The 12,342-nt window shown below is 33.5% G+C and overlaps 1 non-coding gene and 1 pseudogene across 1 annotated transcript; both read left to right on the top strand.

The window, feature by feature from the left end:
- The first annotated feature begins 1,978 nt into the window (after positions 1–1,978).
- Positions 1,979–10,686, top strand: LOC107852584 (annotated as a pseudogene).
- Positions 10,687–11,519: 833 nt separating this feature from the next.
- Positions 11,520–11,591, top strand: TRNAY-GUA. The gene has a single exon. It is a non-coding gene; the product is annotated as a tRNA-Tyr (tRNA).
- Positions 11,592–12,342: the final 751 nt, after the last annotated feature.

Here is a 12,342-nt window from a genome sequence, read left to right as displayed (position 1 = left end):
TTTATACCATCTATCTTCTATTTCTCTTCCTAAAGCTCCAGGTAATTTATTGAATAATTTTTTGCCTAATTCTTCATTAAAAGTGTTTTCGCTGACAGTGCAATAATAAAAATAGTCTTGTAGGAATTTCTTTATATATACCCAATGTGAAATACTTAATTGTTCTAGTTTGATTAATGTTTCTTTTTGTAGTGCTAATAATCCACTATTTGAATCTTTTCCAGTTAATAACATATGCATTTTGTTTGGGAAATTATAGGGGTTTGGTCCCATACTTAATAAAACCTGGAAATCATATGGGCAATTTGTCCTAAAACTTTCCCATGTGGCTTTTGCAAATTTCCCCAAAAAGGTTTCCAAATATTTATACATTGTTTCCGTATCTGTTTCTATATAATGTCTTAAGTAATCTGCTGCTACTATTCCTTTCCATAAATCTATCACTGTATCCCACATTTGTGGGTCGTGTGCTGCTATATTTAGCATTTTACCTTTACTCCCTCCTTCTTGTAGTTTAATTGGTTTTTCTATTGGCATTCTCTTACCTGCTGGTTTTATATTATCTCCTCTAAGTTATGTATCTGGGTTTATCCTAATTGCTGGTCTTCTAGGTACATTGCTTGTACTATAATCTATTGGTTGGGGATTAGGGTTTGTTTGTTGGAATGGGCTAGCACTTGAAGAGCTAGTCGGTTCTAATTCTGCGAGTTCTTTATAACTTATTGTGGAACTTAATACAGAAATTGTGTCTTCATCTTTTCTTTCAAGGAATAGTTTGTTATTTCTATATCCTAAATTATCACTTCTCTCTAAACAGTTTTTAAAATGTTATATACATTCTTCTATTTTTTATTTCGTCCTTTTGACATCCTTTACATTTAAAATTTATATATTTATATTCTTCTGCTAAATTTTCACCTTTTTCTATGACCATGTCTACTTCATATCCTTCTTGTAGAACTTCTATATTCATAAACTCGCTTTCTGTTTCTATATTACTCTCTCTCTCTCTCTCTCTCTCTCTCTATATATATATATATATATATATATATATATATATATATATATATATTCAAGTCTATCGTAGATGGATGTTTGGTCGGACTTTCAAGAATTTTTTGTGTTAAGGTTAGGCTTAATGGTGTTGTTCTAATATCTCGATTATTGTAGTTTCTGTAATGTTTTATATGTTATTTTTTTGCTTAATACAAGTGGTAGATGAACGTTTGATCGGGCTTTGGGAAATTTCGTTTTAAAGGTTAGGGTTTAATCTTATCGTTCTATATCTCGATTATTGTATTATTTTGTTGTAATTTATAGGTGGTAGATAACTGTTCAATCGGACTTTAATTTGATGAATTTTTGTATAAAGATTAGGTTTAATCATATTACTTTTGTTATCATCCATTATGTGATAGTTCATGCCGTAGGAGACGATCAAGATATTGATACTTCACGTACGCCTGAATGCATAAAGCTGCCTATCTTAGATTTTTAAAGTCAATTGTTATTTTTTAAAATTTAATTTATATTGACTAATGGCTTGACATGAAGCACACGTGCAATGCACATACACTTGACTAGTGTAGATAAAGAGAAGGCAAGTACTGCAGGCCAAATATTCAAGAAAAACGTTCACCACGTTTAATGCCAATCATTGCTCATTAAAAAGTCAGTAAAATACACTTAAGAATATCAAAAGCGAAGCAAACATTCAGCTGAAGCATATGAAAATTGATGATTGAAAATCATGTCAATGAACTCTCTTTAATGGTGATAAAGGTGAGCACTATATTTTGACCAAATCGTCATAAATAATTTAAATCCATTCTAAAATGGACAAAAGATATAATCAAATTATTTAAAGACAATATAATCTAAATCATTTTGAAAGCAGTCAAATAGAATTTAATAAATACAAAATCAAAATCTTGGATAAATATTAATTAGAAAATGCTATTATTCTTTTTAAGATATCAATATTTTACTATCAAAGCATGATGGTGGAATCCACCATAAACATGTTAGAGCAGCAGGCGACCCTCGTCGACTCCTGCGGGGAGGTAGAAGTAGATGTGGACAACAAAATCACAAGCACAGCGGCAGAGATCATCGCCAAAACAACCTTCATCATCAATTACGAAAATGGGCAAAAAGTGTGTGATAAATTAAGAATAATGAAAGTCAACCTATTCAAGTCCATACATTACCTTGGAGTACCATATGGTGGGTTGATTATCCCTAAAGAGATCTTGAAAACCAAGAAACTCAGGAAGGAGATTAAAGATCACTTTGTATCGATCATTGAGGCTTGAAAAAAGACAGAAAAAAATCTTGACTAGGTGGTGTGAATAATGGTGCGGATGGACGGTTAGGGAAGGTAATGTGTACGAGAGAATTGGTGGGTGAGTGTAAAAAACTTTTCTTTGGAGGTCACGAGACATCTGCTTTGGCACTCACATGGACTATGTTGCTTCTGGCCTTACATTAAGAACGGCAAACTCAGCTTAGAGAAGAAATCAAGCAAGTTTTTGGAGAAGGTGAAATTGATGTTACAAGGTTTAAGGGTCTCAAAAAAGTATTTCGATTGACCTCTTTTTAAGTACTCCATTATAGTACTTATTCTTGCTTTAATCAATCAAATTAGGTCTAAAATAGTTGTCTCTTCGAAAAACCAAGAATATATTTTCATTGCTGTTCAAAAAGGAATTAGAGAGAAAAATGAATTAAAGAATATTGCATGGATATATGACAATAATAGTAGACGTAATATGAAGTAATTATTTATGAAAAATAGTAATAAATTATGTATGCCAATAGTATAATATGTAGTAAAACTGTGTATGCCAATAATAAAATGTGTCTTTTTTAGTTATAGAGTGGAGAGTTCGATAATGAATTGCATGGATGTATGTCTTCTTTCATTATCTGGTTGTTCCTAACCGCCTATTAGTTGTTTCATCTCAACAAAGTTAAATTAGAGAATGAATGCCCCTAAAATAAATTTGAAATGGATTTCACTACTGTAGTTTGTAGGCGAACCCCCACCTAATCAATCAAATTTGGTCTAAAATAGTTGTCTCTTTGAAAAACCAAGAATGCATTTTCATTGTTGTCTATAAAGTCTATCAATCTTCAAAAAGGAGTTCGAGAGAAAAATGAATAGCAAAAAAGAAAAAAGGATATTGTATGGATATATGGCAATAATAATAGAAGTAATAATATGAAGTAAATTATTTATGGAAATAATAAATTATGTATGAAAATAGTAAAATATGTAGTAAAACTATGTATGCCAATAATAAAATATGTGTCTTTTTTAGTTGTAGAGTGGAGAGCTCGATAATATGAATTGCATTTATGTTTGTCTTCTTTTGTTATATACTTGTTCCTAACTGCCTATTAGTTGTTTCATTTCAACAAAGCTAATTAGAGATTGATGCCTCTTAAATAAATTTGAAAATGGGGCTCGCCACTTTGTAGGCGAAGCCCCACCTACTTGTTTTTAAAATTCTTGTAAACAATAAAAAGTAATTTATGGAAATGGGGTTCGCCGATTTTTGGGCGAACTCCACGATTTTTTTTTTGGGTGGGTGGGGTGGGGGTGGGGGATTTACATAGTAGACAGATCGACATTAATAAACAGTTTGCCCCTTTTTAGTGAACTACTCCTCGTGGTATACGTTTAAAGAGAGTGTATGTTTTGATATGTTGTGTTGAAAAAGTCTCTTTTGGCTCCAAATTCGTTAAACACGAATATAAATAGAGGGAGTTAAAAAATATCATGGTTTACTTGTTTTAATATAGATGGGATGGGTGATGAGTGAAGTGCTAAGGCTATATTCACCAACGCCAAATGTTCAAAAGGCAAGCTAGAGACGACATTAGAATGGACAATGATCTAGTCATTCCTAAAGGAACAAATATTTGGGTTGACGTTGTGTCCATGCACCATGACAAGAACCTTTGGGTGAAGATGCCAATGAATTCAGACCAGAAAAGGTTTAAAGATGACATGATATATGGTGGATATAAACACAAAATGGGATTCTTGCCTTATGGTTTTGGAGGGAGAATGTGTATTGGTAGGAATTTGTCTTTCATGAAGTACAAGATTGTTTTATCCTCAATGTTGACTAGGTTCTCTTTTGACATCTCCCCAAAATTATAGGCACTATCCTCTCATCATCCACCCCCTTTGAATTAATTACTAGAATGACAAAGTATTGGTGATTGCACAAGTGGATGAGCATCTTCATCATTAACTAATAAATTGAGGTTTTAAGTCATGCTAAAGGATAAGTGGAGACGCTATTTATCCTCCTAATAAAATGAGATGGAAAAAAAGAAGAAGATAATAGCCAGTGGTGATCTTTAACCCCTTGTTTTGATGGTTGTTAACTTTTGCATTTTGTTTTGTGGTTAGTTTAAATATAATATTTTAAGTATTACTTAAATATTATTATATGGTATCATTAAATTATGTAATACTAGAAAGTTCAATTTGATGTAAAACCGATTTGGTCATATAATCACATTGTTACCTTGTCCTTTTTTAAAAAAAATTAATAGGAATTTTATTAATATAATATCAAATTATTACAAGATGGACCAACCCACTGAAATTTAATCAATACATTGGGCCCAATACAATCAAAGCAAAATAAAACCCGGCCCAATCCTTCAATATGCAGACATATATAAATGTCCTTAGGGTTTCCAAAATGCATTTTGTTGTCTTCTCCACCATTTGAGCTTCCTTCAGTTGAATAACCATGGTGTCGACAACCTTCAATCCTTCATTCATGGTGCTAATCCTCTGAATCATTAACTCCTTGCCTAAGCTCCGGAAATTCCTACTTTATACAGCTCCCTAAAGTAAGTATTTACTTGCCTCCATTTATTCAGCTTCTTCTTTAACTCTTTAATCTTCCTTCGTATGTTTATACTCCTTCTAAGTTGTATTCTCCTGTAAATGGAGTGGTTTTTTTTATTTTTATGCAGAAATGAGGGTTTTAGATCCCTGAGTCAGATTGCTTATCTAAGAAAATCCTTGCTCCTTCATTTTTTTGATTGTTATTTCTTGTAAGATCCCCTTATTACAAGCTTGTTGACAGATATAGAAGGGGGAGATAAAGGCTGCTCGAACCCACCATTTTTTAAGATGTAGTCTGCTTCTCAGCTGTATTGGTTAGGTCAAACTCACCCAACCCTCCCCCATTACGTGAAGTACCCTTTTGATGGCTGAATCTGTATAGACTAGATATCTCTTGACATGTTTTATTGCCCTCATTAGTTGTAAATGGGTACTTGTAAGCTAATTTAGCTCTATTAGCTATAGATATAACCTGCAGCCTCTTCATCCTTTTTTATGGACAATCGTATGTATGGACATTGTAACTTATCACTGTTAATGATTTTCTTACCTTTGACATGTAATTGCCGAAATGTTGTTATACTAAATCCACCATTATCAACTGCTATGTTTGCTAAATAATCCGCCAAATGATTCCCCTCTCTTAAAATATGCTGAAACTTTACTTGCTTATCATGTAGTAGGTGTGTGATTTGTTCAACATAATCTATCATATTCCATGGATACTCCCACTTTTTAGTTAAAATCTTTAGCATAATAAGAGAATTTGTTTGAAAGATTAGCTTATCCAGATTGGACAAATTACAATGGATTGCTTCTTGAAGCATAGCATATGCTTCATCCTCCATGTTAGTAGTATCTGCAATCTGAGCTCCCAGTGTATACCTTAAATCTCCCTTTTTCATCTCGTAGACAGAAAGCATAAGAATTGACCCCTGGATTACCCCTAGAAGCTCTATCTGTGTTGTACTTCAACCAGCCCTCTTCTGAGAATTGCTATTCTACCTTTGTCAACTTGAATATAGGTCTCTTTTGCTGTAATTGCTGATAAATCTTTGGCCACAGAAAAGGGAAAACTTGTCTAGGATTCCCCACTTTAATTATCAGATCAATATTTCTATTGATATTGTATATTACTTTATGAGTTTGACAAAGATTTCCCTTCATGTTTTGCATTGTTTCTTTTTCTCCACAGCTCTTATAAGATCATGCTAGGAATTGACTGATAGTAAGCCTTAGTTGCACCTTGTTTCCCATCATTTTATCAATAGTTAATGAGTTTTCTTAGACTAGCTCCTTGCATATTTATACCTGTAAAAATAGAAAAAAAGGACCATGTCCTGTTAGTAGTGCCTAATTTCAGAAATACATGTGAAATGGTTTCTTGATCAGGCTGAGAACAACACCAGCATCTAGTAGGTCCTTCTACTCCTTATCTCCTCAAGTTATCATCAACAAGCACTTTCCCTCTCCAAAACCTCCACATTAAGAATGCCATCTTAAAAGGTAAACCTTTCACCCAAATATTTTTATAAACAACATTCTTCTTCTCTCTTTGTCTGATATAATTCCAGGTTGACTTAACAGTAAATCTACCATTTGATTTTGATATCCATATTGGACTGTTTTTTCTTTGTTTAATAGCTAGGATTCTGATGGATTTAAGGATATAATCTGCAATTTCTTGTGGAAATAGCTGATACATCAGCTGTGAATTCCATACTCCATTATGAATCAAATCCTTTACCTATTGATATTGATTATCCCACTCTCTTGAATTCTTGTAACAGAGTGTAAGAATCTCCTTCATTTGTCTAATTATCAAACCACATATTTGAATTTCCTGTCTTTATTCTTCAATAAATTTGATGCTCTACTAAGTCCCTTGCCAGTAGCATCTTTTTCCACACCTGAGAACTAGCACCATTTTTCCACTTTATCTTATTTGGGTGTTTATTCCTACAATACTTATTCTATATGTATCTGCTCCAAATAGATTTCTTAGTTCTAAAGTTCCACCATAACTTGCAGAATAAGGCCATTGACACATCTTTGATGCTCCTAAATCCTAATCCTTCTTCTTTCTCCGGTAGACACATCTTACTCCATTTAACCTAGTGCCTACTCCTACCCCCTATATGTGTACTCCAAAAGAATTATGCAAACATTCTTTGAATTGTATTGAGAACATTTAAAGGAGGGTTCATGAAAGATAAACAATGAATTGGTATACTCTGTAGGACATGTTTTATCAGTGTAGCTCTTACCCCATAAGATAAAAACTTTCCTTTCCAACCTTGTAATTTTCCACTAATTCTGCTCATCAGTGATTGATAGTAATCCTTTTTTTCCTCATATGAAAAATAGGGCAACCCAAATAAGTGAAAGAGAATTCTTTTCTCATAATTCCAGTAACCAGTTCAGCCAATACCACTACTCCTTGTGACACCCATTTATGTAAAGACAAAGAGCTTTTCTCCTTGACTTTCTGACTTGACACTATTTCATATTTCTCAAGTGTATTGGTCACTTGTTGCATTGTTTGTAAATCAGCTTTGCATAAAATTATCATGTCATCAGCAAAAGCAAAGTGATTTACTTTATTGCTTCCTCTAGGCATTCCAAAAAGTTCAAAGTCTTTAGTATTCATTAAAGACTTTAAAACTCTTGACATCACTTCTGTTGCAAGAATAAACAATATAGGATATAAAGGATCTCCTTATTTCAAAACTCTTAAGGATTTGAAGAATCCCTTGGCCTATCCATTTATCAGTACAGAATACCAGTTGTTTCCAACTAGTCTGAACACCATATCAATCATAAATTCCCAAATCCTATCTTCCTCATTACTTTAGTAAGGAAAAACCAGTCAACTCTATCATATGCTTTCATCATATCTAGTTTCATTACCATATTAGGAATCCTACTCCTTTTCCTAATAGTTGTGATTATTTCCTGAACCATCAAAATGTTCTCAGCAATGCTTCTTTCCTGCACAAAACCTGCTTGCTCCTCTGAGCTAATAGAAGGTAAAACCTTCTTAATTCTCTCATGAATAATTCTAGAAAAGATTTTGTTCAGAAAGTTGATCAAGGATATGGGTCTCATATCAGAAAAAATGTTCACAACTAGCTTCTTGGGTAACAATACCAAGTTTGTATGTGTCACAAACTTTGGTAATTCAAACCCACAAAAGAAAGCTATGATCATTTTACAAATATGTTGACCTATAATCTCCCAAGAATCCTGAAAAAATGCTCCTATCATACCATCATGTCCTCCTACACTATTTCTATTTAATCCCATGACAGCCTCCTTAACTTCTTGCATATTTGGTACCTATTCATATCTTCATTCTGTTCAACAGTCACTACCCTAGGCAGTTTATTTCGCATTTCAAAGTTCACTATCTCTTCCTATTTAGTAAATTGCCTCTGAAAAAAACTAAATACTTCCTCTTCTATGTCTGACTGATTTTCCATCCATTCCCCATCATAATTCTGAATTCCTGAAATCTTCAATCTACTTCTTCTTCCTTTCACTACAGCATGGAAAAATTTGGTGTTTCTTTCCCCATCTTTAAACCATTCCAAACCTGCCTTTTGCCTCCAAAATTCTTCTTCTCTCTTTAATTGCAAATTTAATTTATCTTGTGCTTTAAACAACATCTATCTATTATTGGATGATGGATTTTCCTCAAATTATTTTTCTCTGACTCTGATGATCTCTTCCAATGTTGCTAGTTCCAAGAATATATTACCAAAACATTCCTTACTCCATTTAGTCAGTACACTTTTAACCCTTTTCAACTTATGATGAAACACAACAAAATAATTACCCATTACTTCAGTTACCCAGTTTTCCTTAATTACATCCTAACAAGCTTGTTCTTTTAGCCACATATTCAGAAAGCTGAATGGTTTTTGAATATTTTCCATCACTATACGGAAGTGAATCTTCAAAGGATTGTGATCTAATCCACTTCTAAACAGATGTTCCACTTCAAGAATTGGAAAGAGATCCTATAATTTTTCATTACAAAGCACTCTATCCAGTCTTTTGAAAATACTATCTTCATCTGTCCTTCTATTCCACTAGGTATACTTACTGTCTTTGAAACCTGGATCTTCTATTCCCCATATATTAATACACTGCTTGAAATCCTTAGTCTTAGCCACTGTGACTGGTGGACCTCCTAATTTCTCCTCTTCACTGACAATTATATTAAATTCTCCCCCTATCATCCATGGGTGTTGCATTGTTTGAGAACTATCTATAAGTGGCTCCCATAAACACAACCTCTCCTATTGAGTATATTTAGCATACAGCAGGGTAACAACAACTGTAATTCCTATCTCTTGACTGGTCAATTGAATGGTAAGTTGCTGGTCTTCATCCTTTATTACATCAATGTTAATAAAGTCTTCAGTGAACATGCATATTTTGCCATAAGAATTTGCAACTGCATTCTCCATGTTTAACTTCCTTCTGTATTCATCAATTGAACTTGTTTCCTGGAAAGGTTCCATTCAACCTATGAATGTGAAATGGTATCTTTTTTGTAAATTGATAAGTCTAGTGAATGTTTTCTTTGTGTTCACTGATATGATATTCTTTATTAGAGAATTCATTTGGAGTTATTTTTAATTGAATTCCTTATCTGCATTGAGGAAGTTTTAACTCCCTTATCTTTCTTTTTCTACACACCTTGATGTGATTTTATCTTCTCTATCTGCCTTGGAGATAAATTACCTTCCACTCCTATCTGCTCTATGGTTTTAGTCAAATCTCCTTCATCTACGTCTACATTATTCACATTACTGGCTTCTTTCTGATTTTCCACCTAAATTGCTAAAGGTAATATATTTTCAAGTACCTTTTCTACTTCTTCTGTATGTTGTTGTTGTACTATTGCCAACTGTTTACTTTTATCTTGTTCCCCCATAACTGCTGCTTTATTTAATTGCTCCACATATACTAATTTTGCACTCTGTTATTGATATCTCGTGACTTGAGCCGGGGGTCTATCGGAAACAGCCTTTCTACTTCTTTAGAGGTAGAGGTATGGACTGCGTACATCTTACCCCCCCAGACCCCACTAGGTGGGAATACACTGGGTTTGTTGTTGTTGTTGCACTCTGTTATTGATCCATTGAGACTAAAGTATTTATTTATTGACAATCTTTTTTGTCTTCCTCCTTCTCTGGTGCCTGATTGTGATTTGTTTTCCTAAAGTATTATTAACCCAATATTTTGTACTTTCTTTAGGAATTTGTTGCTGCAGTGCACTTTTCTCTTTATCCTTCTCCTTTGTCATGATTCTCATTGCTTGTTAAAGCTTCAAAAGTATTAGACATTGGGACTTCTATCTGCACTTCTGATTCTAATTCTCCAATTATATGGCCATATTTATCTTTCTTATATCTTCTCCTCCTTGTATGCCATTGTTGATTGTAATGAATTCCCTCTTGTTGCATATTATCTCCTCCTTGCTAGTCTTTCCCTCCTTCTAAATGTTGCTTCAGCTGTCTTCTCCGTTCCTCCTTTTTCTCTTCATGTATCTCTGGATGTTTTTTCTAACATTGATTATCATCATGTCCCTATAATCTACATTCTTTACATACTTGGGCATGTATTCATACTGGATTTAAATCTATTTTGACTTTATAACCCCTGTATCATCATTTTTCTCATTAATCCTTACTCCTTGAGGCAGTTCAGTTATCATATCTACTTCCACCTTCACACGAGCACAACTTGTCCTTGTTTGATTTATTGTTGCTAAATCAACTGTTAATGGTTTGACTATTGCTGAGGTTATTGAGAAGATTGCCTCCTTTGCAAAGAATTAGGTGGCAAATCAGGAAATGAGATCCATGCAATACCGATTGTTGTCTCCACTTCCGGTTCAAACCAAGGATCCCACTTAAGGGTACGCATCTTCCAGAATCTATCCTTAGCTTTTATGTAATGTGCAGTTGTAGATAATAATTTTACATAATCTTCCAATATCTCCAGCCTAATAAGAATATGTCGTGAATCTAATACCCCAATATTGCAATCTCTTTTAATACGACATTGATTCGGTATCACTTTTCTCAACTCATTAACATCAGGTTTTCCATAGAAAAATTTATCAATAATTGCAAATTGTAAATTCTCTTGTATTATTAAACTCCTTATTTTTGAAGCCTTCCATGTTATACTCGGCTCTTCTTCAACTAAAACAACAGGTTTTGATGGGATCAGAATCCTTTTTTCACGATTATTCTTTGGTTTTGGAACGTTTGCAGATGATTGTTTGTCTCCTGAATCTGCATTGGAACTACCTCCTTTGTCAACACAGTTAAATTTTCAGAGTTTTTTTGTGGGATTACCCCACTGGAAGAGGTGGCCATGGCTATCAGCTCGAGAGAAAATTTTAGGGTTTTTTCAACATTATGCTTCTAAATGTATTTGAATTATCATTGTTACCTTGTATTTTTTTGCGATTCGTAACGTTTATATGAATTCTCCTTTTGTTCTGCTCCAACTAAGTATGACACAACACATCTTGTTGGTGCATTTTGGCTTTTACTATTCTTGTGTATGACTTTAGAAGCATCAATAGTTAGGAATAAATTGAGTTTTGTATAATCAGTCAGGGTCCATAGTTCAGTGGTAGAGCATTTGACTGTAGATCAAGAGGTCACCGGTTTGAACTCGGTTGGGCCCTGAACGTTTAATATCTTTTTTTTCGCATATCCTTCTTTTAATATCTCTTTGATTATTTTTGGTAGTTCATTCTTAGTGAACCATCTTTTTTTTCTTTTGATTGAATTGGCTGATCAAGACATGCTACATTTGATTTTTCATCCCCTTTATTACGTATTGATTGCAATTGCATCATGTATGCATTTATGATGGAGAACAATGTATACATCCCCCATATATTTCTGTATTCAGAGGATCAAGCATTTTCCCAAAAAAAAAACTTTTCGGATCGGTTGAATCCTTAACGTTTAATATCCTTTTTTCACATAACCTTCTTTTAATCTCTCTCAGATTGTTTTTGGAAGTTCAATCATAGTGAACCATCTTTTTTTTTTCTGTTGATTGAACTGGCTGATCAAGACGTGCTACATTTAATTTTTGATCCCCTGTATTACGTATTCATTGCAACTATATCATGTATGTGTTTCTGATGGAGCACTATGTATACATCCCCTATATATTTCTATATTTAGAGGAACAAGCATTTTCCAGCATTGAAAATCTTTTTGGGTCGGGATATTATAATGATCAAAAGAATTTGATGAAATATGTGAAATTTGTGAATTTATATGATTTGACTATTTTATCCCTTTTCATAGTTGCATTATGATATTTCTAGGGTGTGAGGGTGATTGGCACGATTTTTGATGCATTTTGGTACCATTTATGCTATATTGTGGTTTTTTATGGCTTTAAGAGCCTTATTTTGAACT

The sequence above is a fragment of the Capsicum annuum genome, chromosome 1 (assembly GCF_002878395.1).
Source record: "Capsicum annuum cultivar UCD-10X-F1 chromosome 1, UCD10Xv1.1, whole genome shotgun sequence".
Lineage (NCBI taxonomy): Eukaryota > Viridiplantae > Streptophyta > Magnoliopsida > Solanales > Solanaceae > Capsicum > Capsicum annuum.
This window is presented reverse-complemented; position numbering and strand designations above follow the sequence as displayed.